We start from the raw sequence: 7,393 nt of genomic DNA on the forward strand, positions 1-7,393 counted from the left end.
AGACACTAATTTTCGTCTACATTATATATATATAGTTTGCAAATGATTTTTGAAAATACGTATATAATATATAGTTTTTTAAAACATTTTTTAAAATTATATAATATATAATTTTTAAAACATTTTAGAAAATTATATAATATATAGTTTTTGAAAACATTTTTAAAATATATATAATATACAATTTTGAAAATATTTTGAAAATATTTATATATTATATAGTTTTTAAAAAAATCATTTTAAAAATATATATATAATATATAGTTTTTTAAATCATTTTGAAATTTTATATAATATATAGTTTTAAAAACATTTTGAAAATAATTATATATTATATAGTTTTTTAAAAAAAACATGTTTGAAAATATATATAGTTTTAAAATATTTTTTGAAAATATATTATAATATATGGTTCTGAAAAATCATTTTTTTAAAATCATATATAAAATGTAATTTAAAAAAATATTTTTTATTTTTTATTAATTTCTTTTTATTATTTGTTATTTATTTATTATTTTTTCATCTATCTCGTTTCAGGTCCAAAGATTAGGTCCAAGTACAATTCAAGTCCACCCAGGGTCAAAAGTCCAGAACTAAAACCCAAACAGTTAGGGTTTCTCGGCATTAGCCCCAGCGCCGTATGACCCATAACTGTCAAATCGAGATAGGATCAACGGTCAATATTGTAAGACATTTAGGGTTTGATTAACCCTAAAAAATAATCACTCCGCGGTCATATTTGGACCATTGGATCTGACCCAATCCAACGATCAAGATCAAGTCAAAGGTTCCAGAAGCAAGTAACGCTACCAACAACAGTCAAGAGACCATGCACCGGTCACCGGGATTTCCGGTCGAGGGGATCGGGACTGACCCATCCCGAAATCCCCGGCTAACCAACCACGAGCGTATTACCATGATCGTTGGAATGACCACCGGTGGGGGGTATAAATACCCCCACCAAGCCACTGACAGAGGGAGGAACAACATGTCAAACCCCCACAGTCATAAACAACCACAGTACACAGAGAGAGCCATCGACCAACAAATCAAACCACAGAACAAACATCGAGTACACATGAGAACCATCAACAATCGAGAACAAAATGGTGAGAACCAAACAAAACCCATCAAACACAGTAGGAACCAAAAGAAAAATAAGCAACAGTGAGCAAAACCCACATGCAAAAACAATAAAAACCAAAACATCAACCACAAAGCCACGAAGGGTCATCGGGAGCCGGAGAGTCACCGAAACTCAAGAGGCGTCGGTCTTAAAGGGTAAAAAACCGAAACTTTGCCTTTAGATCTGCATCGATGGGGGCTTCGTTGTGAGAATCGGATGGTGGATTTGTGTGCGGGGTGGTGTGAGGATCAGTTTTGGGTTATGGTCTTCTTTCCGGCCACCACCGACGACGACCGAAGCAGCGGTGGCCCGGTTGCCGGCCATCCCTCAGGTGGGGATATGCTAGAGAGAAGCGAGAGAACCAGATGTTCTCTCCTTTTGTAGAGAGAGATAGTTGTTGGTAAAAATGAATAGAGTTAGGCTGTTTAGGTGGTGTTTGTTTTTGCAGAGGTAAAAGGTCTGCAGTCTGCGGACCACATCTACAGGCATCTACAGCAGAAGAGGTGGACCAAAAGTCTGCAGTCTGCAAGAAGAAGACTGTTTGTTTTTTAACGTCTGCAGACTGCTAAAATGAACTGAAATATAAATAAACTGATTTTTTAAACTTAAAAGGGTTTTGCAATACTAAGATTTAAATAATTTTAGTTTTACAATACTGAAATTTAAATAATCCATACAACTACAATAATAAATTATTTAAAATAAATCAATCCATATTTTAAAATAAATCAATCCATACTAATAAATTATTAAAATAAATCATCCATACAACTACAATAATAAATCAATCCATATTTAAAATAAATCAATCCATACTAATAATTATTTAAATAAATCAATCCATATTTTAAAATAATTCAATCCATACTAATAAATTATTTAAAATAAATCAATCCATATTTTAAAATAAATCAATTCATACTAATAAATTATTTAAAATAAATCAATCTATACAACTACAATAATAAATTAATCCATATTTTAAAATAAATCAATCAATCCATACAAATAAATTATTTAAAATAAATTAGTACATACTAATAAATTATTTAAAATAAATCAATCCATATTTTAAAATAAATCAATCTATACTAATAAATTATTTAAAATAAATCAATCCATATTTTAAAATAAATCAATTCATACTAATAAATTATTTAAAATAAATCAATTCATACAACTACAATAATAAATCAATCCATATTTTAAAATAAATCAATCCATACTAATAAATTATTTAAAATAAATCAATCTATACAACTACAATAATAAATCAATCCATATTTTAAAATAAATCAATCCATATTAATAAATTATTTAAAATAAATCAATGGATATTTTAAAATAAATCAATCCATACTAATAAATTATTTAAAATAAATTATTTTAAAATAAATTAATCCATATTTTATAATAAATTATTTTATATAAATTATTTTAAAATAAATTATTTTAAAATAAATAACCTTATTAAATTATTTAAAATTATTTTAATAAATAACTATATTTTATAATTGTTCTTGAAGAGGTTTGAAGATCTTTGAAGACATAAAACCATGTCTGCACCAAGAAGAGCTCGCGCAGACGTTTGAAGAGCTTCTGTCTTCTAAAAAACAAACAGTCTGTGAAGCCTAATGTCTGCGCGTGGTCTGCGCGGCGCAGACATAAGTGGTTTGAAGAGTTTGCACAGTGAAAACAAACTAAACCTTAGCCTTGGAATCATGTACTTATAGGCGGACCAAAACTACGTCGTTTTGGACCCTAACCCGCGTGTTTTTGTACAAAAAGGGTAAACTATGTTTTTGGTCCCCCTGATTTACAGTTAATTCATTTGGCCCCTTTATTTTAATCTTTTACTTCGAATTCCTCTTAATTTCACCCCTAGTTTGCTATTATTTCATTTTAGTCCTTTCTGTTTTATTTTATATTATTTTATTTTATTCTTTTGTTATTTAATAAATATTACTTTTATTATATATTTTTTATTTATTTCATTTTTTCCTATTATATATATATATATATATTATATTATTTACTCATTTTTTATTTTTATTTCCTTTTTATTTATTTTATTTTATTTTTAAACTAACCTTCTTATTTTTTTATTTTCTATTATTTCCTTTTTCCTTTTTTACTAACTTTTGTTAATTTTTGTCATTTATTTTATTTTGTTATTATATTAATGTATGCATGTATATATATATATAACTTATTTTTTTCCTTCGCATTTATTTTATTTTTATTTTACCATCTAACGTTTTTGACATTTTCAGTGGTAAATTCAACCGATCAAAGGTAAGCAATTCGAATCGGGTATCTGAATTTTGATTTAAATTTTTAATTTTCGCAATTAAAGACAATCGAAAAATTAATTGGTACCGAAAGGGCGGTTCAAGGGTGCTAATCATTCCTTGACCGTAACCGACTCCTGAGCCCAACATATATCTGGTACAACGCAGATCAGATAAGATGGTGTCCGATCCACCTAAATTCGTTTTAAAATGGTCGGTGGCGACTCCAATTCATTAAATCCAAGTCGAAGCCCAATTCCGGGGTCCAACCGAAAGACAGTTTCGACGCTTATCATATAAGGTAAAGGCCCAACATCAAACAAGGCTGAAATGTCAGTCGAACAAAACTATTGAAAACCCAACAAAGCAAGTGGGTCGTATCCTTTAGTTTTTTCCCCCAATAGGCATGCGCTAAAATTACTTAGACCAATAAGTTATAATGGAGTTTATTTTATAAAAATACTGTAAATGCTATAGTGCATGACAAACTTATCACGTTCACGTGACGAGTTTGCTTAAAATGTATTTTTTTAATGGTCTCAGGTAAGTGGGCCATATGTGGGCCTATATTAAAATATATTTTCATAGACTCATCACGTCAACATCGAGGTGACGAGTTACCATGGAATTTTAAAAATAGTCGTTTATAGCTGTTAGGCAACATACAACAGCAACAACAATAATCAAATTTCAACGGGCAAATTAGAACTAGTCACGTGACGAGTTTCATGGGATTTTTGAAAAATATAGTTGTTTATATTTGTTGGGTTTGAGGTTTAGAATTATTATTGTGTACTGTTAAGAAATAAATTGAAAAAAAAAATTGTATTTTTTGAAGAATTCTTGAAAGTATCTACCTGGGATGAAATGTTATGTTTTGATGTTGTCCATATTTCTTCGCTTGAACTCACTCCGAAAAAAGAATGGGCATTTGACAATGGGGAATGACACTTAGAGATTTGCATTAGCGGATTATAATATATCTACAACAATCTGGCTCGTATCCAACCATATTTCTGCGTGGTTTTAAAGTGAACCGACATTGATTTTGGCGTTGATTGAACGTTGGAGGCACGAAATGCATACTTTCTATTTTTCGAGCGATGAAGCGACGATTATGTTGGAACATGTCACTTACCAATTCTATGTTTCGATTAATGGAGCAGTACTAGTGAGACACAACGATTTCAACCAATTCACTATTGTTGAGTCAATCTTGGGAAAGATGTCACCACCAGAGGTCTTAGACGGGTATCGGATACAAATAACTTGGTTGGAGTCCGAATTGAATGTGACTAATGACTCTACCAAGGAGGAGGTCATATTTGTAGCCCGAACGTAGCTTCTCCAATTGATTAGAGGGATATTGTTACTAGATAAATCTCGTAATTTGGCGCACATTCAGTATCTTCCAATTTTGTTTCCTTTGGTGCACAAGGAGTTGGGTTCAATCATACAACTTTATCGACAGCCCTCAAATCTATTGCCAGCGTGCATGCGAGCAATGTCTTCAAACAAGTTCATGCACTTTATGTGAAAACAAGATTTAAGTCTGACCGTTACGTTGGAAACAGCCTTATCGATGCATATGGAAAATGCACCCTTCTAGAAGATGCAACGAGAATATTCACAGTGTTTGATTGTAGATTTGGCGGGTTTCACATCTATGATCACGACTTATTCTCAGTCTGGTCAAGGTGAAGAAGCTCTTAAGCTGTATTTTGAAATGTTGGATCGAGGGATAGAGCCCGATCCATATGTTTGTAGTTCACTCCTAAATGCATACGCAAATTTATCGGCATACGAATAAGAGAAACAAGTGCATGTGCACGTCTTGAAGCATGGATTTACATATGATATCTTTGCTGGAAATTCTCTTGTAAACATGTATATGCAAAATGTGGAAGCATAGACGACTCTGAACGCGAGTTCTCTAATATCCCCGAGAAAGGAATCGTATCATGGTCTGCAATGATAGGAGGATTAGCTCAATATGGCCACGGGAAAGAAGCCCTACAGGCATTTGATAGAATGCTTAAATCCGGTGTTTATCCGAATCAGATAACTTTGGTCAGTGTCCTTTGTGCTTGTAATCATGCAGGTTTGGTTACCGAAGCCAAAAAATACTTCAGATCAATGGAGTTGTTTGGGTTTAAACCTATGCAAGAGCATTATGCTTGCATGATTGACATACTTGGTCGAGCCGGAAGATTCAAGGAGGCAATGGAACTTGTTAATTCAATACCTTTTCAAGCAGATGGCTCGGTTTGGGGAGCACTTCTCTGTGCTGCGAGAATCCACAAGAATGTCGAGATCGGCCTATGTGCTGCAGCGAAGCTTTTTACTCTTGAGCCGGAGAAATCTGGTACCCATGTTCTTCTAGCCAACATATATGCATCAGTTGGAATGTGGGACAATGTAGCAAAGATGAGAAAACTCATGAAAGACTGCAATGTGAAGAAAGAACCCGAGATTAGTTCGATCGAGGTTAAAGACAAGATACACACTTTCATAGCGGGAGACCGGAGCCATGTTCGGAGCGAAGAAATCTATGTGAAGATGGATGATTGAGCGCTTGGGCAAAGCGGGGTATGGGGTATGTTTCGAATGTGGAGTTCGATATTCACGATGTTGATCGCGGTGAAAAGGAAAAGCTTCTATACCACCACAGCGAAAAACTTGCGGTAGCCTTCGGATTGATCACGACCCCGGCGGGAGCTCCTATTAGAGTGAAGAAGAATCTTAGAGTGTGTGTTGATTGACATACTGCATTCTAATTCATAAGTGAAATTGTCTCCAGGGAAATCATTTTGAGAGATATCAACAGATACCACCATTTTAAAGATGGTTCATGCTCTTGTGGGGATTATTGGTGAGAATTCTTCAGTTCATTCATGTTCCAACTCTCAATCTTTTCGATTCGGGCCATTCGAGTTTGACACTCGTATTATTTGGGTTCAAATATTGTTAATTCATTATATAGTAAAAAAAGTTATTTATAAAAATATTTAACATTGAAATTACTTTAATAATAACGGAAAACAAATGACTTATTCATGATCGAACATAAAAAGAGCATGTGATACCATGCCTAAGATTGGAGAAGAAAGAGCCAGACGCCAATACCAGTTTTACTATAATTCATAACTCGACACATTTCTCTAAATAGATATTCCAAGGTTGTGGAGCCCCAATTGAACATGTTAGCTACTTCAAAATCAATTAGGTGACGCAACCGCATACAATACACTTGGTTACGAGATTTGTCAGGCATCAAGATCCTCCTATGATTTGTAATATATATGCTCGAGCAAATGCTTTTGCCTCATCTTTGGAACAATTTTGGTTCAACTCTTCAAAAGTGGATTACAACTATGATAACGTTATTCGACCAACGTTGAATTACATTGGGAATTTCGTAGATACTCCATTCACAAATAATGCTAATCACCATCCCATACACCACAAATAATAGTTCCATCTACCGAAAACCCTAAATGCAATGAAACATACTTCAAGATAATGATACACTCCCCACATGAAAGATGTAATGCGTGTGTCTTTGGTCTCCAACTCTCGACTAGTGCAGAAATGAGGGTATGTTCAAGTTTACAGCCTCCAACAATTTTCGCTATGTAACCAAATTCAACATATGATAAATACCTCCAGATACGACGCAATGTGCTTATCTTATCATTATTAATAAGCACTTTTAATATATGATCATTTTCATAATTAATAAAAATTTTACGAATTAAAAATTGAAATGATATTGGATAAAATATTGAATAAATAAAATTATTAAAAAATTAAATTAACATTATTTAATATTTTTACCATGTTGTCAAAATGATTCAAAATATGGTTTGCATCCAATCACAACATGTCTTCCATTTTATAACTACACAAAAAATTAGTAATTACAATTAATTAATAAAATAATAAAGTATTTAATAAATATATTAAACGAATAAAA

General features: G+C 32.5%; 1 pseudogene; it reads left to right on the forward strand.

Annotated features, from left to right (window-relative positions):
* The first annotated feature begins 1,342 nt into the window (after window positions 1-1,342).
* On the forward strand, window positions 1,343-6,295 carry LOC120119263 (annotated as a pseudogene).
* Window positions 6,296-7,393: the final 1,098 nt, after the last annotated feature.

This window comes from Hibiscus syriacus, unplaced genomic scaffold (assembly GCF_006381635.1).
Source record: "Hibiscus syriacus cultivar Baekdansim isolate YM2019G1 unplaced genomic scaffold, ASM638163v2 tig00110332_pilon, whole genome shotgun sequence".
Lineage (NCBI taxonomy): Eukaryota > Viridiplantae > Streptophyta > Magnoliopsida > Malvales > Malvaceae > Hibiscus > Hibiscus syriacus.